At 43.2% G+C, this 25853-nt stretch overlaps 1 non-coding gene across 1 annotated transcript; it reads left to right on the top strand.

Moving 5' to 3' along the window:
- Nucleotides 1-20048: 20048 nt before the first annotated feature.
- LOC112586304 lies at nt 20049-20175 on the top strand. Its single transcript, XR_003110770.1, has one exon. It is a non-coding gene; the product is annotated as a U6atac minor spliceosomal RNA (small nuclear RNA).
- The last annotated feature ends 5678 nt before the right edge of the window (nt 20176-25853 follow it).

Genomic DNA, 25853 nt, shown 5'->3' with positions numbered 1-25853 from the left:
TTAGCTTTAAGTAATATCATATGATACTTGTCTTTCTCTAACTTATTTCACCTAGTATGATAATCTCTAGATCCATTCATGTTGCTGCAGATGGCATTATTTCATTCTTTTTAATTGCTGAATAATGTTCTATTCTGTATGTGTGTGTGTGTGTGTGTAGACAATATGCAGTATACACCACGTCTTTTTAAAAAATCTGTTACTTTTCCCATATGAATTTTTAGTTGATAATCGTATTTTTATTTATTTATTTATTTATTTTTTGACCACATAGCATGTGAGATCTTGGTTCCTTGACCAAGGATTGAACCTGAGCCTGCCGCAGTGAAAGCATGAAGTCTTAACCACTGAACAACCAGGGAAGTCCCCCACACTTTCTTTATCCATTCATCTGACAATGGAGACTTAAGTTGTTTCCATATCTTGGCTACTGTAAATAGTGCTAGTGTGAACATTGGGGTGCATGTACCTTTTCAAATTAGAGTTTTCATTTTTCCTGGGTATATGCCCAGGAGTGGGATTGCTTGACCATATGGCAACTCAATTTTTAGTTTTTTAAAGAACGTCCATTCTGTTCTCCATAGAGGGTGCACCAACTTACATTGCCTCAACGGTATTGGAGGATTTCTTTTTCTCCACACCCTCTCTAGCATTTTTTTATTTGTAGACTTTTTGATGATGGCCACTCTGACTGTGAACTGTGAACTTCCAGATGTTCAAGCTGGTTTTAGAAAAGGCAGAGGAACCAGAGATCAAATTGCCAACATCAGCTGGATCATCAAAAAAGCAAGAGAGTTCCAGAAAAACATCTATTTCTGCTTTGTTGACTATGCCAAAACCTTTGAGTGTGTGGATCACAATAAACTGTGGAAAATTCTTCAAGAGATGGGAATACCAGACCACCTGACCTGCCTTTTGAGAAATCTATATGCAGGTCAGGAAGCAACAGTTAGAACTGGACATGGAACAACAGACTGGTTCCAAATAGGAAAAGGAGTACGTCAAGGCTGTATATTGTTGCCCTGCTTATTTAACTTATATGCAGAGTACATCATGAGAAATGCTGGGCTGGAGGAAGTACAAGCTGGAATCAAGATTGCTAGGAGAAATATCAATAACCTCAGATATGCAGATGACACCACCCTTATGGCAGAAAGTGAAGAGGAACTCAAAAGCCTCTTGATGAAAGTGAAAGAGGAGGGTGAAAAAGTTAGCTTAAAGCTCAACATTCAGAAAACGAAGATCATAGCATCCAGTCCCATCACTTCATGACAAATAGATGGGGAAACAGTGGAAACAGTGTCAGACTTTATTTTTCTGGGCTCCAAAATCACTGCAGATGGTGACTGCAGCCATGAAATTAAAAGATACTTACTCCTTGGAAGGAAAGTTATGACCAACCTAGATAGCATATTCAAAAGCAGAGACATTACTTTGCCAACAAAGGTCCATCTAGTCAAGGCTATGGTTTTTCCAGTGGTCATGTATGGATGCGAGAGATGGACTGTGAAGAAGGCTGAGCGCTGAAGAATTGATGCTTTTGAACTGTGGTGTTGGAGAAAACTCTTGAGAGTCCCTTGGACTGCAAGGAGATCCAACCAGACCATTCTAAAGGAGATCAGTCCTGGGATTTCTTTGGAAGGACTGATACTAAAGCTGAAACTCCAATACTTTGGCCAACTCATGAGAAGAGTTGACTCATTGGAAAAGACTCTGCTTCTGGGAGGGATTGGGGGCAGGAGGAGAAGGGGACGACAGAGGATGAGATGGCTGGATGGCATCACCGACTCGATGGACATGAGTCTGAGCAAACTCTGGGAGTTGGTGATGGACCCCAGGACTGGCGTGCTGTGATTCATGGGGTCGCAAAGAGTCGGACACGACTGAGCAACTGAACTGAACTGAACTGACTCTGACTGTGAGGTCATCACTGTAGTTTTGATTTGCATTTCTCTAATAATTAGCAGTCTTTTCATGTACCTCTTGGTCCTCTGAATATCTTCTTTGAAGAAGTGACTATTAGGTCTTCTGCCCATGTTTTGATTGGGTTGTTTGGTTTTTTTGGTATTGAGTTGTATGAGCTGTTTGTGTATTTTGGAAATTAAGCCCTTGTCAATCACATAGCTTGCTAGTATTTTTTTTTTCCTATTCTGTGGATTGTCTTTTCATTTTGTTTATGGTTTCCTTTGCTGTGCAAAAGCTTATAAGTTTGATTAGGTCTTGTTTGTTTATTTTTGCTTTTATTTCTTTTGCCTTGGGCGACTGACTTAAGAAAACATTGGTGTGATTTACCAGTCAGAATGGCTGCGATCCAAAAGTCTACAAGTAATAAATGCTGGAGAGGGTGTGGAGAAAAGGGAACCCTCTTACACTGTTGGTGGGAATGCAAACTAGTACAGCCACTATGGAGAACAGTGTGGAGATTCCTTAAAAAACTGGAAATAGACCTGCCTTATGATCCAGCAATCCCACTGCTGGGCATACACACTGAGGAAACCAGAAGGGAAAGAGACGCGTGTACCCCAATGTTCATCACAGCACTGTTTATAATAGCCAGGACATGGAAGCAACCTAGATGTCCATCAGCAGATGAATGGATAAGAAAGCTGTGGTACATATACACAATGGAGTATTATTCAGCCATTAAAAAGAATACATTTGAATCAGTTCTAATGAGGTGGATGAAACTGGAGCCTATTATACAGAGTGAAGTAAGCCAGAAAGAAAAACACCAATACAGTATACTAACACATATATATGGAATTTAGAAAGATGGTAACAATAACCCTGTGTACGAGACAGCAAAAGAGACACTGATGTATAGAACAGTCTTATGGACTCTGTGGGAGAGGGAGAGGGTGGGAAGATTTGGGAGAATGGCATTGAAACATGTAAAATATCATGTATGAAACGAGTTGCCAGTCCAGGTTCGATGCACGATACTGGATGCTTGGGGCTGGTGCACTGGGACGACCCAGAGGGATGGAATGGGGAGGGAGGAGGGAGGAGGGTTCAGGATGGGGAACACATGTATACCTGTGGCGGATTCATTTTGATATTTGGCAAAACTAATACAGTTATGTAAAGTTTAAAAATAAAATAAAATTAAAAAAAAAAAAGAAAACATTGGTGTGATTTATGTCAGAGAATGTTTTGCTTAGGGTCTCTTCTAGGAGTTGTGTGGTGTCATGTCTTACATTTAAGTCTTTAAACCATTTTGAGTTTATTTTTGTGAATGGTGTGAGGGAGGGTTCTAACTTCATTGATTTATGTGTGGCTGTCCAGCTTTCCCAACACCACTTGCTGAAGAGACTGTCTTTTCTCCATTGTATATTCTTACTTCCTTTGTTGAGGATTAATAGACCATACGTGTGTGGTTTTATTTCTGGGCTCTCTATTCTGTTCCATTGATCCCATCATGTTGTTTTAAATACAGTCTTTTATTTAGGAATTTTCTGCAGCACCCAAAATTACATCATCATAACCAGTAGCTCAAGGTATCATTATTTAAAAATTGCTGCATTCTGAGATAATTTGTTTTCCAGGTGAAGAATATATTGCAACAAATTGTCAATAGAAAAAAGATTTTCACATGGTCTTCACATCTTGTTGAAGAGAATGTTTGAGACAATGAAGACTGTTTCAAGAAGCTGAAGAGCAATTGGGAGGCAGTGTATTATGGGATTTCATCTTACAGTCTCTAAAAAGACAAGCTTGCCCTGCTCTCTCTGTGCATCTGAATCTGTTAGGAACTGTGGCAGACAAGTTGTCTACATTGTGTGTATGTGAGCCTGTGGATCCATGTTTTTTCCGGTTTGAGTTCGATCTCCGACCATCATGAGGATCTTCACATGCCATCCGTATCAGTTGTTGGGGTGGTCCATCTGACATCTCCATGCCTGCATGAGGGCTGAGGAGTCCCTTGAAGAGGACTCATGCTAAAGGAACAAGGAACCAGACAGAACAAGTTTGTGCAGAAGAGAGTCATGATGTCAAGTCGAGTTTGGTGACTGCCACTCAGTTTGGTGTCAGGATTTCTATGTCTGAGAGCAATGGGAGCAACAGCTGAAAGTGCTTTCAGCTAAAGAACACTCACCTAATTAAATGAAAATAAAAAGTTCTATGGGATGGTGAAAAAATACAAGCAAGACTATTGGTCATAATGCTTCCTGAGACTGCCGCTAAAAATTACCATTTCTGGGTAGATGAACACAAGAGAAATTTCTTGTGTCATAGTTCTGGAGGCCAGAAGTCTGAAATCAAGATGTCAGCAGTACTGCACTCCCACCCAAGACCTTAGGGGACCATCCATTCCTGCCTCTTCCATCTTCTGATGGCTGCCCTAGCATCCCTGGACTTGTAGCCTATTCATTCCAAATCTGTCTTCATGACCCCTCTCCTCTGTATGTCTATCTCTTCTCCTCTGTGTGTTTATTTTATAAGGATGTGTGCATGAGTGCTAAGTCACTTGTGTCTGACTCTTTTGTGACTCTGTGGACTGTAGCCCTCCAGGCTCCACTGTCCATGGGATTCTCCAGGCAAGAATACTGGAGTGGGTTGCCATGCCCTTCTCCAGGGGATCTTCCCAACGCAGGAACTGAACCTGGGTCTCCTGCGTCTCCTGCATTGGCAGGTGTATTCTTTACCACTAGCACCACTTAGGAAGCCCCATATGATTGCAGTTAGGGCCCACTAGGATGAACACCTCTTCTCAAAATTCTTAATTTAATCACATCTGCAAAGACCTTTTTTACCCCCAACAAGAAAACATTCACAGATTCCAGAGATTTAATGTGGATATCTTTGGGGGGCTACTTTTTGGCTTACTCCATGACTCTTAAATATCCTAAAAACAGAGTAAAATTTAAAGTGGAAGAGGAGGTACTCTCCCCCTGCTTTGCCCTGCACTTCAGTGGTGCAGGGGACAGTGCAGGATCCTGGCATCAAAGTCCAGGGACATGCACTGTAACTGAGCTGACTTAATCCTAAGGACCCAAGAGAAGCTCCCAGTGGGCCTCCAGAATTATTTAAGATGAGGAGGGGGCAGAACTTTGCACAGGGCCAAGATCCTGCATTAGCAAGAAAGGCAAGAACACCCTATGACTTTACTCTTTGAACAGGTTTGTACGAAACAAGGCCAGTACATAAAGCCTGGGGCTGTCTTGGAGGAGGTACAGAAGAGGCCCCCCACACTCCCGCCTTTGAAGCTGTTGATCCAACTGGTCAACCTCTTGAAAGGTACTCAACTCCTGGCTTCTAGGCCTGCAGCATGCTCTGCCTCTGGGGGAAGAGCCAGTTTGGTGCTTGTCAAGGCTTCACTGCCCAACCCCAGGCAGCTTGATCCTTCAGGCCAGTCCTGGGGTCTGGATGGTGTGTTCCAGACCCAGCCTGGGGTGAGTTACAAAGGTCTCCCCGGCAGCATCTCAAATCAGCTTGGGCTCTGGGGGATATAGGATGAAAATGGCCAAAGACTCAGGCTGTACACCAAGCCAGAGGGAGAATGGTGGCAGTTTAGAGGTGCATGCAGTGGGAATACACTAAGACATAGACCAGCAGGGTCCTCTGTACCCAGGCCTGCAGGCAGCACCAGCATATCAAACAGTCTGAAAGCTATGGGCAGAAAGGGGAAATTGGTAGGGCTAGTTGGGCTTGACATTGTTGAACACTTAGCTGAGTATCTGGGAAGTTTGGGGATCTCTGAGCAGAACCTGAACTTTATTTTTATTTTGCTTTTAAGAAAGAACAAGTACAATCATGTTATTGTCTTTTTTTCCTGCTGGCCTGCTTGCTGGCCTGTTGCTTAAGAGAATTCAATGCATCTGCCCCAAACACTCAAGTAGCTGAGGAGTGTCCTGGCAGCCAAGCATGCTGTTCCGCCCTGGTAGTGTGAAACCCCTTGTCAGGCCGTCAAGGGGGAGGGACGCAATTGAAATCTCGCATCCCTGGAGCTTTGCATTTGGTCCTGAAGCAGGAAAAACTGTTGCAGTGAAAAGCCCGGGGTAGGGGTTCAGGTACTAAGTGCCAGGGCTTGACTTTCAGTGATAAGATTTGGAGGGGGGTGTATTTAGTGTAAAGAACTGGGTTTTACTTGCTAGGAGCCTGTTCAGCTCTTCAAAGGCTAAACCTAGGTGCTTTTTTTTTTTTTTTAATATGGTTGTTTGTTTTGATCTCCAGCTTCCTGCAGCATCAGTTTCTGTCAGACCAGTTTGTTAAAAAAGCACTTTGAGTAAATACCAGGGGCCAGGATGAAAGTCAAATAGGGAGTCAAAAGTGTTTTGTTTTCATATAACTTGAATTTAATTCTCACTCAGGGTTAAACAAACTTCACTTCAGAATAAAGAATGCCCATTGGCTTGGGCAAAGTTTCGGAGTTGGGGAATAAACAGTGATAGCCCTGGAGTAGAGATCCACCCTATTCCCTGGTGGCTCAGAGGTTAAAGCGTCTGCCTGCAATGCGGGAGACCAGCATTAGATCCCTGGGTCTGGAAGATCCCCTGGAGGAGGAAATGGTAACCCACTCCAGTATTCTTGCCTGGAGAATCCCATGGATGGAGAAGCCTGGTAGGCTACAGTCCAAGGGGTCGCAAAGAGTCAGACACGACTGAGCGACTTCACTTCATTTCACTTCCTATGGTACTGGAGGCATTTGGTTGCAACTGTGGACTTTAAAACACCCAGCAGGGAGTTCCCTGGTGGTCCAGTGCTAAGGACTTCATGTTTCCAATGCAGGGGGCACAGGTTCGATCTCAGTCGAGGAACTAAGATCCCATGTGCCACGTGGCATGACCAAGAAAAAAAAATAGAAAAGAGTCATACCTTTTTTATAAACTACGTTCCTGAAAAGTTTTTAAACTGATTTCTATTCACAATATAATAGATGAGCTCTCCAAAGAAGTTTCAGCAGAAAGTTTCATAAAGCAAGGTGCTGGCAGGGCCAGGGTTAGAGTGAAGTAATGAAGAGGTGGCCCCAAAACTCAGCAATCAAAATCAATAATATGTTAATGCAATATTCTAACAAATCAAAATTAATGCAAAAAATCCATGATGAACAAAATTGGCAAAATTTTAAATGAAGACAGGTCCTGTCTTTGACTTTTTTCCCAACAAGTTAAAAAGATTTCTTACCATTTCAGGTTTCATATGAAGTCCAGAACCCAGGGCTTGTCAAGGGCAATTACATTGTGTCCATGATGCTTTCTTCTCTGAGGTTTCAAGCACCTGCAACTGCTTTAAGTGGAGATAAGATTACTTCTTCTCTGATTGAAAGACAGAGAAAAATGTTCAGGTATCAACTCCCATGATACCCTCATCACTCACTACCTTGATAAAAGTGACCCCATTCTTTTGTCTCCACTGAATGCAAATACCTTAATGACTGTTTATGTATTCAATGATGGTGCCTATGCATTTATCACATGTTCTTAGTATGTCTACCTGTGTTGCTGGATTAATTTGAAAGCCCCCCTGGGATAGACTTTCAACTGAAGTCTACAGTGGACAGTTAGACATATAGACTGGACGACAGTGATGATGATTAGCAACACACTAGTAACCACCAGTAATAGAGTAGAATTGTTTCATGAAACCTACATGAGGACCACTATGTGATGAGCAGTGCAGAGACGCAGGTGGGTGCAGAAGCAGAAAATAAAATAGGTTTTAAATCCACTTTGACCGTATGTGGGAGCCTGGGCTGACATTCTCAAGAAAGTACTACTGGTATTTACTTTTTTCTTTGTTTCCTTTTGCCCAGTGGGTAGAAAGTCCTCTCCTTGGGCAGAGACCTATTGTGCAATGATGAATGGAAGGGTGGTGTGCTGGGCATTTTCCATTCTTTTCTACCAGACGCACTTTCTGTCCCACTCTGTGCTTTAGTTCGGTAGTCTTTATGAACTTTATCCACAAGTATCCCTGGTGCTCTGTCTTCGAGTTGGGTTAGGAGAATGGAAGGCAGCAGCACAAGATAGAGGAGGGAGAAGAGAAAAGTTGGGGTGTTTAGTCTTCTGGCTCTCTTCTTGCTGGGCTTCAGATGGGCTACATTTCTCTACTGAAGGACACTGTGCAGTCCCTCTTCTCAGTTTTCTCTCTGAGTTTTGTAACTACTCCCTCCCCCTATCTCTTTAGACCTGGGATGGGGGTGAGCTAGCCCTGAAAGGTAGCAGCATCCCTTGTTGGTTTTCTTCACCCTACCCACAGCTTTTTAAACAGCCTTATATTAAACCCCCTTCCTCCACTGACCTTTGTTGGTGTGGCCTCTGTCAGTGGCAGGACACCGACTGATGCAAGTCGTAGGTGCCTATCACCCAGCAGAGGTGGGACACAGTCCAGGCCTCGGGACCCTCAGCTCTGGCAGTGCCCTTTCCCCTTAGAGAGTAAAGCAGCCCTGCCTGGCATTTCCTGGTTTTAGATCCTGTGCGTAGTCAAGCACACCTGTGAATCAGTGAGCTGTTGGAAGATTAAAGAACAGAGAATCCCCATTAGCATCATCTCTACATCCTTGAATTTAAAATACTTATTCAAGAATGAGAAGCTTAACCCGATTCCCAAGAATGATGTCCACCCGCCTGCCGGTGACAGGGGAAAGCCCTTAGTCAGCAACAATAAATACAGCTCCAGCAACTCTGTCACTAGTACGTTTTCTGCCATGTTCCAAAGTCGACGTTCCAAGGCCCAGACAAGATGCTCTGTATCTACACAGCTGTGAAGATGACAAGTGATACCAAAGGATGAGGGGACTATTCTGTGCTCACTGAGGTACCATCTGTGCCCTCCTGCATGTTTAACTTGATGCTTCATACCTAATGGCTCCCAGGACACCCCCCAAACCTCTTTTGTACCACCTCTCTCTCCAGGTATGCCTCAACAAGGAAGCATTGTAGCCCTGATGACTTGGGCAGGTAACTTACCACTCTAAGGAAAATCAGCCTTAGGATGAAACTAAAGGCAATGGACTGAAGGAGTGGAAAGAGCCTGAATTCTTGAGGATGTCATCCACCCTGGACTGGAGCCCATCCTTACTCATGACTTACGCTGCAGTGACACTGTGACATCCGTTATGGTTTCATCAATTTAATTAGAGTGTTTTGTTTCTTTCAGTCAAAAGCTATATAACTCAAGAACAGTTACAAAAAGTTCACAGCTAACATCATATTGATTTATTTACTTTTAATTATTTCTGGCTGCACTGGGTCTTCCTTGCTGCAAGCAGCCTTTCTCTAGTTGCAATGCACGGGCTTCACCTTGTGGTGGCGTCTCTTGTTGAGGCTTTTGGGCTCCAGCGCTTGGGCTCAGTACCTGTGGCCCACGGACTCAATGGTTCTACAGTATATGGGATCCTCCCAGACCAGGGACTGAACCCATGTCCCATGCACGGCAAGGCAGATTCTTAACCACTGGACTACCAGGGAAGCCCAATATCATATTTAATGAGGAAAGCTTTCCCTCTAAGATAAGGAACAAGGATGTTTAGTCTCACTACTTCTATTTAATGCAACCCGGACACACACACAAATAGTACTGTTAACATCTCCCTTGCCATAACTGACCCGACACAACCAAATAAATAAATATATATTTAAAAAATCCCTGTCTCAAAATGCTCCTTGTGTGGGTGCTGCAATGCACCCCCTGAGTCTCCTTCTGGAATGAAGGACTTGCCCCTGGCGCTGGAAATGTGACCAAAAGACAGCTCTCAGCTGTCAGCCAAAGACAACTGCCTCTCAGGATAAAAATTGCCTCGCTAAGCCAATCTCTTTCCAAAAGTAGGCCACATACAGTAACTGATCAACAAAGGGGTATAAAATCCCAACCCCTGACTCAGACTTGGGGCACCTCTGCAGAACCATTTCGGACTGAACCTACCTGTGGGGTTGGTTAAAGCCCTTTGTGGGTCTGCAGCATAACTCAGCTTCTCCCTTTGTCCAGCCCTGCTTCCTCTTCTTCCCTTTCAAGGGTGATGGTTTCAAGAGCACTGTGATGCTCTACCCAAACATACACACACACACACACACACACACACACAAACACACACTTTAATATGATGCTCCTCATCCTTGTTGCAAAACATCAAGGGCAGGGCTTCCCTGATGGCTTAGTGGTAAAGAATCTGCCTGCCAGTGCAGAAGACATGGGTTTGATCCCTGGTCCGGGAAGCTCCCACATGCCTTGGAGCAACTAAGCCCCTTGACCACAATGCTAAGTCTGTGCTCTAGAGCCCGGGAGCTGCAACTACATAGCCCAACTACTGAAGACCATGCACTTAGAGCCCGTATGCCACAAGAGAAGTCACTGCAATGAGGGGCCCGTACACCGCCACTGGAGAGTAACCCTCAGACCAGAGAAAAGCCTGAGCAGCAACAAAGACCCAGCACAGCCAAAATAAATAAATTCATTAATTTTAAAAGAAGCATTAAGGGCTGGGGACCTGGGGCTCTAGATTCCTAAGTCAGTGAGACCTATGTTCTTCTTATAGGATTGGCTTTCAGTAATGCACGAGTGTGAGCCATATACACACTGGTTTCTTTACAAATGAATACATTAAATTAAACAAATAAAATGTGCCCACATACTAGAAAAAGGACATATTCAACAATTCTCCTCACCCAGGTTCTCATTTTCTTGGAGGGTACACTTTCCTTATTCTTTGGGAAAGAGTTCTTTCCTCATCTGTAAAAGGGAACAAATAACCTCTTCAAACAGTTGAAGATTCAATGAGTGAGTGCATGTGCCCAGCATGCTGTGAGTGCTATGCCAGAACAGCAAAGAAATGAGAGTACTTCTGAAGAGCAGGTCCCTTTGTTATCCCAGGACTCTCAGACTTAATGGTTAAGGTTCTGCAGTTTCTCTCTGTGGGAGGAAGGTTGTCACTTCGGTCATCTTCACTTGAGACATTTACCTGCATGTGTGGGAGAGGCTCTTTCCTATAAGTTTGCCTCATGAGAATGTATATTACGTTCCCCACGGGACTCATGGCAACATCATCACAGAGGTATGTGCCTTATGAATCTTGAAAGGGTCATTGCGGTACATGATGTCTCTTAGGCATATTTTTCCATGAAATCCACCCTCTCCCTTGATTTCTGAGTCATACCTAGCAACTAAATAGTTTCCAGTAGAACACATTTCTGGAAACTCTTATCTCTTCCATCTGATTCTATTAATTTAGGAGAATATTTTCCCCAAATAACAGTAGGCTGCTAAGTCGTTTCAGTCGTGTCCAACTTTGTGCGACCCCATAGATGGCAGCCCACCAGGCTCCCCCGTCCCTGGGATTCTCCAGGCAAGAACACTGGAGTGGGTTGCCATTTCCTTCTCCAATGCATGAAAGTGAAAAGTGAAAGTGAAGTCGCTCAGTCGTGTCCGACTCTTAGTGACCCCATGGACTGCAGCCCACCAGGCTCTCCATCCATGGGATTTTCCAGGCAAGAGTACTGGAGTGGGGTGCCATTGCCTTCTCCGAACAGTAGGCTAGCCACTACATAGAGCTTGCTGAACTCCAGTTTGCCGTCATGACACTAGTTGGTAGTCACAGCTACTCTTTGTTGAGCACCTGACTTTGTCCTGAGAGCCTTACAGGCATCACCTCTTTCAACTCACTCAATAGTCATTTTAGAGATGGCTCCGGAAAGCCCTGCTGTAAAGATGAGAAAACTGAGGAGCAAGAAGGTTAAACAGCTTGTCACATGGCAAGTAGTGAAGTCAAGATTCAAATCTAGGTCTATCTGACTCAAAAGCCCATAAATTTCAATTTCTGGTTTGAACTATACATAGTGGTATAGAGGTAGCATCTCTCTTCTTCTCTTCATTGAAATCAGCTAAAAGCAACTGAGATAGAGAAACAAAGACACAAAATTCCTTTTCTTAGAAATGTTAATATGTCTCACTATGATTATATTTTTTCTTTTCCCTATTTCTTCTGATTTTTGCTTTATGTATCTTTGTTTCTTTGTTGTTTGGTGTCTAATGGCTTATGATGTCTATCTTCTTTGTGAATTGTACCTTTTATCATTAAAAAATTCGTCTTTGTTTCATTTAAAAATAAATAAATAAGTTTAATTTTAAAAGTCTTTTTTTAGAAAGTAGAAGATACATAAAATCTCAGGTCCCCAGTTATTTGGAAGGGCTGCCAAAACCACTGAAGACCAAGGGGACATGTGGGAACAAGAAGAGAAAAAGACCTATAGTAAGGGGGGCAGAGTGGCTGTGTATCTCAGAAAGAGCTGGATGCCCTTCTCTAAATCAAGGAGCAAAAGCTAACCCTCTTGTTTGCAATTTTGGGGCAAACGTGTCTGATGGTACCAAGAATTTCCCTGCACCCTATTTGGTATCAAAATGAGCTTTCCAAAGAACAGAGACTAGCCACATTTTCGAGAAGCTCTGTCTCTGTGGCAGCAGAGAAGAGTCTTTGAGTCATTAAAACTTCACAGCTGCTCATCTTTGCGTAGGAGAAGCAAAAGCTAAACAAACTCACTTAAAACCCCAAATCAAGAAAAATTCCAGCTAGCCTGACCCTTCTCCTTCACAAACCTTCTGCAAATAGCTCATCAAGGAAAAATTCATATCCTGCAAGGATGAATAACATTAAAAAAAAAAAAAAACCTAGCACAGAAACCTATACAAAAATACTATAAGAGAAAAAAAAAGGTAGAAAAGAGCAGGACACCAGACAGGAGGCAAAGAATACACCTTGTGTGTCACTATGAAAGAGATAATAGTTGTGATCAAATATTTCATCATGAATATTTCAAACTTAATGAAGCAATTGCCTGTATGAAACCAGAACACAAAGCAAACAGTGAAAAAGATCAGGAAGGAAACAGTTAGACTGATGGGATGAAATGAACTGGCAGAGTTCAGATGTCAGCACAAGCCCACAAACAAAGCTCACCCATTTTTCTACATGCAGCACTGCAAGAGCACAAAAAACGATGATGATAGCAAATGGAGACAGGGGAGTTTTCTCCTGTGACCAAAGCATGACTGGCGCTAGATGAGCTTACCAAAAGAAATCCAAGATGGTCTGCTATTGATTTCAGTTCAGCTTCAGGACTCTTGCTACAACTTTCATCAGATAACGACCAATTCATGGAGCTGTAAGGTAGAAACAAGTAGATGGTGTCAAAATCTCTCTTGGCTGTCATATTGTTGCATGGGGAATTAAGTTTAAAAGAATCATGCCGGGGAACTAGATCCCCCATGACGCAACTGAGTTTTCATGCTACAGCTAAAAATTCTACATGCTGCAACTAAAACCCAGCACAGCTAAATAAATAAATGAACATTTTTTTTTTTAAAAAGAGCTGTAACTTAAAAAAAGGAAAAAATAAATTCACAGGAGAAAAAAGTTGTAAAATTGTATTTATTTCAAATGTTAGGACCAGTTTATATAGTTAAGGTTTGAGCTCAAAATAACATCACCTTCTATCCCCTTAGCAGTCTCAGTGTAAACCTGTAATTATGGTCCAGATTCTCTTTCCTCTTTCCATGCTTAACTCCAAAGGTCATGGCCTTTCTCCATTATAGTGAGTTAGTCCAATTAAACAACCTGCTTCTGAAAGAGCATGTGTGTGTGTGTGTGTGTTAAGTTGCTTCAGTCGTGTACAACTTTTTGCGACCCCATGGGCTGCCAGGCTCCTCTGTCCATGGGATTTTCCAGGCAAGAATACTGGAGTGGGTTGCCATTTCCTCATCCAGGGGATCTTCCCAATCCAGGGATCAAACACGCACTGGCAGGTGGGTTCTTTACCACTACCACCAACTGGGATGCTGCTGCTGCTGCTGCTGCTGCTGCTGCTAAGTCACTTCAGTCGTGTCCGACTCTGTGCGACCCATAGACGGCAGCCCACCAGGCTCCCCCGTCCCTGGGATTCTCCAGGCAAGAACACTGGAGTGGGTTGCCATTTTCTTCTCCAATGCATGAAAGGGAAAAGTGAAAGTGAAGTCGCTCAGTCATGTCCGACTCCAGGCGACCCCATGGACTGCAGCCCATCAGGCTCCTCCGTCCATGGGATTTTCCAGGCAAGAGTACTGGAGTGGTTTGCCATTGCCTTCTCTGAACTGGGACACTACATTACATTAAACCTCTGCAAGTATGAAAAAGAAAGATAAGAAACACATACCTATACATATATTGAAAATATTAAGCTAGAGCTATAGAACTGGAATGACAGGTAAATGTACTAGAATGAGGCATATTTAGATTTAAATTAAAATTTTGTTCTAATGTAAATTTACATGGCATTTGGTATAAGACAAGTCCATTTTGGCCAATGCCTAGGGGAATTACTGAGGCAATTGTTACACTGTGTGGCCATGTTATCTAAAGTATGTCCTTGCAACAGAGATCAAGAGGATAGTATTTTATCTCCACTAACCCAATGGCCAATTCTTAATTATCCAAAAGCAATATCCAGCAATTTTCCAAAAATAATATATGTTGCTAACAAGTGATCTTGCGTTTTACAAAGGCTTTCCCAGGTGGCACTAGCGGTAAAGAACTGGCCTGCCAATGCAGGAGATGCAAGAAACACGGGTTGGATCCCTGGGTGGGGAAGATCCCCCAAAGAAGGAAATGGCAACCCACTCCAGTACTCTTGCTTGGAAAATTCCATGGACAGAGGAGCTCGGTGGGCTACAGTCCATGGGGTCCCAAAGAGTCAGAGACAACTAAGCCACAGCCTGCATGCGTGGTCTTGTGTCAGTTAGCTCCCTCTTGTCATTTCCAAGTCCGTTATCTTCATCTTCAGAATGGCCTTCTCCTCCTGGCCCACAATTCACAAGGCCTATAAGAAGACAATTTGTATCCATTCATTCCATCATCCATTCATTTAATAAATGTTCAGTAAGTACTTGGGCTTCCCAAGCGGCTCAGTGGTAAAGAATTTGCCTGCTAATGCAGGAGACACAAGAAACACAGGTTTGATCCCTGGGTTGGTAAGAGACCCTGGAGTAGGAAATGGCAACTCACTTCAGTATTCTTGCCTGGAAATTTTCATGGACAGAGGAGCATGGTGGGCTACAGTCCCTGGAGTTGCAAAGAGTCGGACATAACTGAGAACACACACACACACAATGAGTACTTACTATAGGGTAGATATCCTTCAAAACACTCAAAACAGGGTAAAACCTCAATTCTAGCTGCATATCACTGCTGCAACAATTACAGAACATTTTATGTTTCACAAAGTGTCTTCAAATTACTTCTTTTGCTCTGTGAAATTTGTCACCAAACGCTTCAACTTCTCAAAATGAGACTAATTCCACCCACCCATCTCTAGGTTCACAGGATTTCCAACCCCCTAACTTCAGTACCATTTAATGAGGGTTACTGAGGCCCTGAATTTTCCTAAACGTAAAGAATAATAGTGATAGCTCCACACAGAAAGGCCTAATAGAAATTTCTTATTGATAAGTGGTTGCAAATGTAGGTGATGATGCCATTGTAAAATCACCATTTATAAATAATACAATGCACTTGAAAACTAAGTGCATCTCTGAATAGCATATGACGCAAACTGACATAGAGAAATAAATGACCAGTGAGTTATGATAATAAGTGCTTTATAAATACCTACTGACATCATATTAAACTTGGGTAGAAAATGGGGTTGGGGGAAGCTCTACTTACATGTATCTCTCTTTCTCTTGTTCCTGAATATTTCTCAGGCTTGTCCTTACAAGGTAGGCATTTGGTTTAAAATCCATGTGTTAAAACAATGGCCAAATTTTCTTAGATGGACCTGACACATTATTGAATAAACTCAAGTAAATGATAATACCAAACACTTTATTAAAAGCAAGAAGAACATTTTGAACATGTAGCAACATTTTCTAAAAATAGATGATTCCCAGAAGCTTAAGGCTAAAAAACAAAACTATTCAAATGATAGTGTGAATTTCTCAGATTTTAAAGGTAGACATTAGCATTATATTTGCTAAAATTTTATTGTTTGGTTTAATATGAAAAAATAATTTGAACACATTTGATATGGGTGGCTGAATAATAGTGGTCATTTGAAACTTGTTTCTCAGAGGCCATATCTAGAGGTCAAGAAATTTAAGACCTAGTTTTGTTTTTCAGTACAGAGTGAAGGTAACAAATGTTGAAAGCTATTAATTTTACAGATGATGAAAGTATAATGAGAAAGAAAAATGAGAATATTCTGTTTCCTTATGACTTCAAAGAATCCTATAGATATAACTTCATTCATCTAAGAAAACAACCCTGCTAATTACATTATATGTAATTATATTATTATTTATAATAAGCTAATTTCATAGTTGCCTGTTTTATAGAAAGAGAATTCAGGCCTTGGGAGAAGAGTTGGGCAAAAGTGGAAAAACAATAAAGAAGCCCCTAGATCTTCCAGCTCTTTGGCCCAGAGTAACCCTCCTTGTCAGAGAAGGCAATGGCAACCCACTCCAGTACTCTTGCCTGGAAAATCCCATGTACAGAGGAGCCTGGTAGGCTGTGGTCCATGGGGTCACTAAGAGTCAGACACAACTGAGCGACTTCACTTTCACTTTTCACTTTCATGCATTGGAGAAGGAAATGGCAACCCACTCCAGTGTTCTTGCCTGGAGAATCCCAGGGACAGCGGTGCCTGGTGGGCTCCCGTCTATGGGGTCGCACAGAGCCGGACACGACTGAAGTGACTTAGAAGCAGCAGCAGCAGCAACCCTCCTTGTACACAGAGATGCATTTTCCTTTTGATCTAACTGATTCAGTGGATTGTGAACCCCTCCGTGGTGGGAATGTATCTTCTTCATCTCCCTGGTTTCCATGTCACCTCTCACTCGCCTCAATTCTCTTCCTATCTCTCCAGTCACTTTTCAGTATTTTGTAGGTTTGTCTTGAAAGAGATGGGAATACCAGTCCACCTGATCTGCCTCTTGAGAAATCTGTATGCAGGTCAGGAAGCAACAGTTAGAACTGGACATGGAACGACAGACTGGTTCCAAATAGGAAAAGGAGTACGTCAAGGCTGTACATTGTCACCCTGCTTATTTAACTTATACGTAGAGTACATCATGAGAAATGTGGGTCTGGAAGAAGCACAAGCTGGAATCAAGATTGCTGGGAGAAATATCAATCACCTCAGATATGCAAACGACACCACCCTTATGGCAGAAAGTGAAGAGGAACTGAAAAGCCTCTTGATGAAAGTGAAAGAGGAGAGTGAAAAAGTTGGCTTAAAGCTCAACATTCAGAAAACGAAGATCATAGCATCTGGTCCCATCACTTCATGGGAAATAGATGGGGAAACAGTGGAAACAGTGTCAGACTTTATTTTTCTGGGCTCCAAAATCACTGCAGATGGTGACTGCAGCCATGAAATTAAAAGACGCTTACTCCTTGGAAGGAAAGTTATGACCAACCTAGATAGCATATTCAAAAGCAGAGACATTACTTTGCCAACAAAGTTTCGTCTAGTCAAAGCTATGGTTTTTCCTGTGGTCATGTATGGATGTGAGAGTTGGACTGTGAAGAAGGCTGAGTGCCGAAGAATTGATGCTTTTGAACTGTGGTGTTGGAGAAGACTGTTGAGAGTCCCTTGGACTGCAAGGAGATCCAACCAGTCCATTCTGAAGGAGATCAGCCCTGGGATTTCTTTGGAAGGAATGATGCTAAAGCTGAAACTCCAGTACTTTGGCCACCTCATGCGAAGAGTTGACTTATTGGAAAAGACTCTGATGCTGGGAGGGATTGGGGGCAGGAGGAGAAGGGGATGACAGAGGATGAGATGGCTGGATGACATCACTGACTCGATGGATGTGAGTCTGAGTGAACTCCAGGAGTTGGTGATGGACAGGGAGGCCTGGTGTGCTGCGATTCACGGGGTCACAAAGAGTCAGACACGACTGAGCGACTGAACTGAACTGAACTGATGTACCGCCTACATCTTGCAGCAATTGGTCCTTCCTTGGCCCTTTTTCCTTTTTGATGCTATTCATTCTCCCTAGGTAAACCAGGTCTTCAACTACCAACCATATGCAGATGGGTTTCAGCTTGAATTTCCAATACCAGCTTCTCCTAACTTCCAAGCCTATGTGTCCAACTATCTAGTGAATGTTTCCTGGATTTCAGCATATTCAAAGCTAAGATCCTCGCCTTCCCCTGAAGACATGCTCTTCATTTCTCCCAGTCTCAATGAATGTCACACATCTACTCAAACACTGAAACCGGAGAACTAGGGATCATCTAAGATTCCCTTTTTCCAACAGCATGTGTGTGCTAAGTGACCCTATGGACTGCAGCCTGTTGGGCTCCTCTGTCCATGGGATTCTCCAGGCAAGAATACTGGAGTGCCACCTGGGAAGCCCTTCTCCCACAGACCCTGCATCAAACAATCAAGTCCTGATCATCAGCTCTTGAAATCTTTCTCAAACTTACCTTTCCCTGTCTGTTCTTTTTTTTAATATAAATTTATTTATTTTAATTGGAGGTTAATTACTTTACAATTCCCTGTCTGTTCCTATAGTTTCTGCCCTTTTTCCCCCCAGATTTTCATCATTTCTCTCTTGGATGAACACTATCCTCCTTTACTGGTCTCCCTGACTTCAGATCCAGCTCCTGCCCACCCTTACCATGTACCACAGTGTCTCCAAAGCAGCTCTAGATATTAATTCTCTGCTAACTTTCAATGGATCTTCATCTAGGACAACATAACAGAGTCCTTCTGTATCTAAATCTCCTTTTCTTATACCAACGTCATACTTTCATAAATCCTTCCTTGCTGTATTTGATGCTCTAAGAGCATCAAACTCTTTGTAACTCCTCAAACATGCCTTTGCATGTTCTTTTCTCTCTGCCCCGTCCTGATGTGTAGCTGGCAATGCCCATACGCCCTTTGTGTCCTGGTTCAAGCATTCCCTCCTCTGTGAAAGGTTTCCCTGACTCTCCAAGGCAGATTTTATCCTTCCTTCTTCAATTAAGAGGTGAATAGGTGGAGAAGAAGAGAGTAACATGTACCTGGAGATTGGGATAGGGACTCCATGCATAGAGAAAAAAAATAGAGAAGTCTAGGGTGCAGATTCTTTGTGGGATTTGCCTCGGACCTACTGTACTTGTGCATGAATAGGATTCAGTTCTGGACCTGCGAAGGCTGTGACAAGAGGATAGAGATGTTTTCCCCTCCCCCACTTCCTCACAGTAGTCATTGACACTATGGGAATTACACCTGTCATTGACACCTGGCCTGCTTGGCAGCAGTTTTCTGTCTAGGATTATTTGGTGTTTTTCTAAGTAAAAAGAGATCTGAATTGGACAGCAATAGAAGTAAACCCTGGGGCATGTGCCAACTCACCAAATTGCTTCCTGGCCTTGTGATGCAGAGGACTATGTAATTATGAGACTGTCATACACATATATGTTGGTCTGAAGAAATTAGACACAGACACCCAATTGCCAACAGCAATGAGAAGAGACAGACTTGTTGGAACCGAGTGAATGGTGTGGTTTCCAAAGAAACTTGGAGGCTTGGGTTTTCTGATGAGAAGATACTGCTGAATTAAATCTAATTACCACAGGAAGTAGCCCCCACTTTTCAAAGCAAAGAGCTAGTAATGGCGCTGGCAAGGTTATGAAGGTGTGTCCCAAGATTTCCTAAAAAGATTGACTGCCAGAGCAGCCCATCGTTCTCCTATTTCATTGGGTCTTCTCAAATGGGGTGAAGAAGGTCTATTTCTCTCCAAATTCACCTCAGTTGTGCTTCTGTCCTAGTTATTGAACAAGTGATGTACCCCTTGCTGTAGCTTAGAAACAATGCTACAGTCATTGATTGTAACTTCGGTGTTTTTGGAAACTTAGCACCTCTTCCCCCTTCTTGCCAATGGCTCTGTCGATTTCTCAGCCTAACTAGGATCATGGCATCTGGTCCCATCACTTCATGGCAAATAGATGGAGAAAAAGTGGAAACAGTGGCAGATTTTATTATCTTGGACTCCAAAATCCCTGCAGATCATGATTGCAGCCATGTAATTCAAAGACATCTGCTCCTTGGAAGAGAAGCTATGAAAAACCTACACAGCGTATTAAAAAGCAGAGACATGTGTTTTATGAAAGGAGAGAAGGTTAGCACTCCTCTTGACAAGGATGGAAGAGGCTCTCGGGCCTGACAACATGCATACGATTAAGGCATTGCCTACCTACTTTGTGGCATCTAACCAAATTTTTTTGTGCTTTCCAAAGTAGGGGGATTTTAAAGGATGATTTATCTTCTGAAAAATAAACATTAAATTTGAAACAAAAAATTTTTTTAAATCAAAGACCACTTTGCCAACAAAGGCCTGTATAGTCAAAGCTATGGTTTTTCCAGTATTCATGTATGGATGTGAGAGCTGGACCATAAAGAAGGCTGAACACCAAAAAATTGATGCTGGAGAAGACTGTTTAGAGTCCCTTGGACAGCAAGATCAAACCAGTCAATCCTAAAGGAAATCAGTCTTGAATATTCATTGGAAGGACTGATGCTGAAGCTGAAGCTCCAATACTTTGGCCACCTGATACCAAGAGCCAACTCACTGGAAAAGACCCTGATGCTGAGAAAGATTGAGGGCAGCAGGAGAAGGGGAAGACAGAAGATGAAATGGTTGGATGGCATCATCAACTCAATGGACATGAGTTTGAGCAAATTCTGGGAGATGGTAAAGGACAGGGAAGCCTGGTGCGCTACAGTCCAGGGAGTGGAAAAGAGTCAGACATGACTTAGCGACTGAACAACAAAGTTTTTGCCAAGAGCCAGGAAATGCTTGTTGACTCTATATCAAGAAAACAAGGCAATCACTTGTTCATCTCAGTATAGGGTTGGTGGTGGTTTAGTTGCTAAGTTGTGTCTGACTCCTGTGACACCATGGACTGTGGCCCACCAGGCTCCTCTGTTCATGGGATTTCCCAGGCAAGAATACCAGAGCATTCTTGGGTTGCCATTTCCTTCTGCACAGTATAGCGTTAGCAGGACCTTAGTGCTAAAGCTTGAAATGCAATGGGTACGTAGACGCCCAGGGACTTCTCTTGCAGGTTTCACGAGGGGAGAAAAAAATGGGGAGGTGAAATGTCCCTTCTCTATGCTCGAGAGATAATTGCAGGTACAAGAATAAATAGGTGTGTAAGAATAAATCCACACTAATGTCTAGACAGAAAAAGCATCAAAAAGAAATCAAGAGAAATTTGCCTTGCTGGGATTAGCATCTTAGAACCAGGATAATGAAAACATCAGTAATTGCTCCCAAAGATCACTGTATTAGTCCAAGTTCTCCAGAGACAGAACAAATAAGATAGAGGTAAAGACAGAGTCAGAGCCAGAGATAGAGGCAGAGGTACAGGTAGATTCGTGGAGATTTCTTGTGAGGGATTGGCTCATGTGTTTATGAAGGCTAAAAATGCTGAGAAGATTTGCTGTCTGTAAGCTGGAGACCCAGGAAAGCTAGCAGTGTAATTTAGTGATACTCCCCAAAACACCGAAGTTACAATCAATGACTGTTCATTTGTTTCTAAGCTACAGCAAGGGGTACATCCCTTGTTCAATAACTGGGACTGAAGCTCAGCTGAGATGAACTTGGAGAGAGTTTTCTTGTTATTTATTTTTTAGTTTAGCACTTTGAAGTGTTTCTTTCTTCACTTGGGTTTATGTGGTGAATACAAAATATTCATCAAAAATTTGTTATCTTTAAGTTCGGATTTACTTGACAAACATTTTCATTGAAAAATAACACTGGGGATATTTTTCAAGTGATGGCAAGGAAGAAAATGATGTGAAGGAAACCCTCCTCCTCCTTACTTGTAGTTTATATTCACAAGGTGTCTATCCCTACCCATTTCCTACACTTCCCTTGTTTTTACAGTTATCCCAAGATGAGGTGGCCATATTCCCTCTAGGGTGACAGCACATTTATAGGGAATCTCCCTTGTGGTTACTTTGTATTATCACAGTTCCTAAGGAAGTAGATGCAGACGAGATGGAGCTGAGCCAGCTTCCTCTCTCCAGCCTTCCTGTCTCCTTGCCTCTGTCCCTGCATTGGGGCCCCCAGAGAGCAAGCAGTCTCTGCCACGGGTGACAGAGGTAGCTGGATGTCTGCTGCTGCTGCTGCTGCTAAGTCGCTTCAGTCGTGTCCGACTCTGTGCGACCCAATGGACGGCAGCCCACCAGGCTCCCCCGTCCCTGGGATTCTCCAGGCAAGAACACTGGAGTGGGTTGCCATTTTCTTCTCCAATGCATGAAAGTGAAAAGTGAAAGTGAAGTCGCTCAGTCGTGTCCGACCCTCAGCGACCCCATGGACTGCAGCCTTCCAGGCTCCCCCTTCCATGGGATTTTCCAGGCAAGAGTACTGGAGTGAGGTGCCATTGCCTTCTCCTACCCACAGCCATTTCCCCTGCTTCCCCACTGGTGAACATTTGTCTTACTGCAAATATCAGTATGGTCAGTTCAGTAAGGGTGATCGATTACTTTTCCCAGCCTCTCAGGTTTTCAGGAGCCAGTGGTTCTGGCTGATGAGTTGGGAGCAGAAGTTGTTGAGCAGGATATCTGCAAAGCTGCTCAAAAGTGGGAAACAGGGACTTCCCAAGTGGTCCAATAGCTAAGACTCTGCGCTCCCAGTGCAGGGGGCCCAAGTTAGATCTCCCGACTAAATCCCACATGCTGGAACTAAGACCCAGTTCAATCAAATGAATAAATAAATAAATAAGGGGGAAGAAGCTTAACTGGGTCCCCTTTCTTGCTTATGTATTTTAAGCACAAACACACAACACTCCATCTAGTACAAGGAGGTATGTATATTCAAAAGAATATCCATCACATAGGAGTGGAATGCCTGCAGGGGGCAGGCAGTTGGATGAGTGGCTGGTGTGAATGGAGGGAAGCAAATTTCACAAAAGAGGAGGGCTCTGTACAGTCTGCCCTTGTGAAGGCGTTCTGAGATCGGTGCTTATTCACCTTAACTCTGCACCTGATGTCTCAAAGGAAAGAGATTGGGGATGGGGTGGGGAGGGGAGAGGAGAAAGATGAAAGCAGTGCAGAGAGTGATCGTCAATAATCCTATGAAACTGCAGGATGATACACGGATAAAATTCATTTGGCATCAACAGACCCAGGAATCCAGGACTGCTCTCCTAGGCTCAAATCTTCCCAGGAGTCTGACTTCACCTGGGGAGCTCTCGGATTTCCGGCAGTCAGGCAGCCTCGCGCTGCGGGTGACTGGGGGAATTCTCTGCCCGCGGTACCTCTCCCTGCAGATGTGAACAAGAACCCCGCGGCGCTCCTGCCGGAAGCACACTGGCTGCTGGCCAGCCCTTACGTCTTAAATCCAAACCCTGGATTCCCTTTCCAGATCCTCTGTCCTGGGCTTGGCCCCCACCCAGCCTCAGGGCCTGGGTCAGTCTTTACACAGCTGTCCCTTTTAAGATTCAGCAGACCTAACTTCCTGTTTAGGTTCTGTTCTCCCGGAAAACAGACGGTTGGCTGCCTTCTTCCTCTAAGCAGAGGTGCATACAATTAGATGTTAGGTAAAACGTCGTGGTAAAAGAGAGATTTGACAGAAGAGCCTTGAAATAGAAGCCTCGGGAGGAGCCCGGTAGCCTGCCATGATGGTAGCCCCAGAGGAGCCAGGCCTCTGGCATTCATGTCACATGCAGACCACTGTTCTTGATTCTCAGGGGCTCTGTGGCCTGTTTTAACCCAAAGGATGAGGCAGAAATGGTGATGGGTACGTTTGGGGCCTGGAACTTATGAAGGCCTGGGAACTTCGGCTGTCTGTGCTCTGGGGCAGCCTGCTGCTAAGGAGGAAGGTGGATTCCCCTGAGGCCATCAGGCTGGGAGGCAGCCCACGGCAGGTTTTAGAGAGCTTTGTCCCCCAACACCCATTAACCAAAACAAAGAGCTAAGACAGCCATTGTATTTAGGGTTTAAACATAGACTTTGGAAATCCTTCTACGGAAAATATAAAGGAAAGACTTAGGAGGAAAGGTACTATTTCTTCACTCAAGGGAAAGAGAGTGGTCTTTTGACAAATGGTTTTCCAATCCAAGCTTAAGAGTGTGTGCTTCTGCAGAGCTTTGTGTGAATATGTGTTAAGGCTAACTGCACGCCTCCTTCTCTCCTTCACCTCCTCTAAAGACGCTGTTGCCTGTCCCCTGGATTTGCCTAATGCTGCTCCCACTCCTGTGCCGTACCAACACCTGTATAGGCTCCTCCCATCACTCAGTTCAGTTCAGTTCAGTTCAGTCGCTTAGTCCTGTCCAGTTCTTTGTGACCCCATGGACTGGAGCACATCAGGCCTCCCTGTCCATCACCAACTCCCCGAGTTTGCCCAAACTCATGACTATCGAGTCGGTGACACCATCCAACCATCTCATCCTCTGTCATCCCCTTCTCCTCCTGCCCTCAATCTTTCCCAGCATCAGGGTCTTTTCAAGAGTCAGTTCTGCACATCAGGTGGCCAAAGTATTGGAGTTTCAGCTTCAGCATCAGTCCTTCAAATGAATATTCAGGACTGTTAGGATGGACTGGTTGGATCTCCTTGCAGTCCAAGGGACTCTCAAGAGTCTTCTCCAACATCACTGCTGTGATTCAAAATCCCGCCAGTTCCTGTGAACCACCATGAAGTAGGGCCACTGTATAACTGTTTCCCAGTGAGAGCTCTTCCTTTCCTCTGAGCTCCATTCCCATAGCAACTCTAAAATGGAAAATTGATGGGCTATTAACCATTTTGTATCATCATTTCTCTTATCTTGAACTGACATGTAACTATATTTTGATTTAACTTTTACTGGTTTATTTTTTGTTCCTTAAATCAAATTGTAGCTTATCAACAACGGGAACATGTTCATCTCCCCTCAATAGAAAGTCAGTAAATATTTGTTGATGTCTACTATGCTTTTCAGCTGTCCCCAATCCAAGGGATGCAGTAGCTGCATTTTCTTGCTTTCTTTTTTTTTGGTATGAAACTTGAAATGGTGCTTTTGCAACATGCCGGTTTTAATTTGTTTTTGAAATTGAGATATAATTGACATATAACATTGTGTTTTTTATTGAAGTATAGTTGATTTACAATGTTGTATTAGTTTGTAGTATACAGCAAAGTGACTCAGCTATATATATGTATATAGACATATGTACATATATGAAAAAATATGTGTGTGTATATACATATGTGTATATACATAAATACACATATGTATATATACAAATATATGTAAATGCACATATGTATATATTCTTTCTCATATTTTTTCATAATTTTTTGATATTGAATATAGTTCTCTATGCTATACAGTAGGACCTTGTTATCTATTTTTTGTATAGCATTGAGTTGGCCAAAATGTTCATTCAGGTTTTTCCATCAGATCAGATTAGATCAGATCAGTTGCTCAGTCGTGTCCGACTCTTTGCGACGGACCCCATGAATCACAGCACGCCAGGCCTCCCTGTCCATCACCAACTCCCGGAGTTCACTGAGACTCATGTCTATCGAGTCAGTGATGCCATCCAGCCATCTCATCCTCTGTCGTCCCCTTCTCCTCTTGCCCCCATCCCTCCCAGCATCAGAGTCTTTTCCAATGAGTCAACTCTTCACATGAGGTTTTTCCATAATATCTCTAAATGTTTTGGCCAACCCAATAGTTTGTATCTGCTAATCCCAAACTGCTAATTTATCCCTCCTCCACTCTCTTTCCCCTTTGATAACCATAAGTTTGTTTTCTATGTCTGTGAGTCTGCCTCTGTTTCATAACTAAGTTCATTCTTACCATATTTTAGATTACACATAGAAGTGATATCACATGGTATATGTCTTCCTCTGTCTAGCTTACTTCCCTTAGTATGGTGATTTCTAGACCTATCAATGTTGCTGCAAATGACATC

The sequence above is a fragment of the Bubalus bubalis genome, chromosome 7, assembly GCF_019923935.1.
Source record: "Bubalus bubalis isolate 160015118507 breed Murrah chromosome 7, NDDB_SH_1, whole genome shotgun sequence".
Taxonomy (NCBI): Eukaryota; Metazoa; Chordata; class Mammalia; order Artiodactyla; family Bovidae; genus Bubalus; species Bubalus bubalis.
The sequence above is the reverse complement of the archived record's forward strand: the minus strand, read 5'-3'. Positions and strand labels throughout refer to the sequence as shown.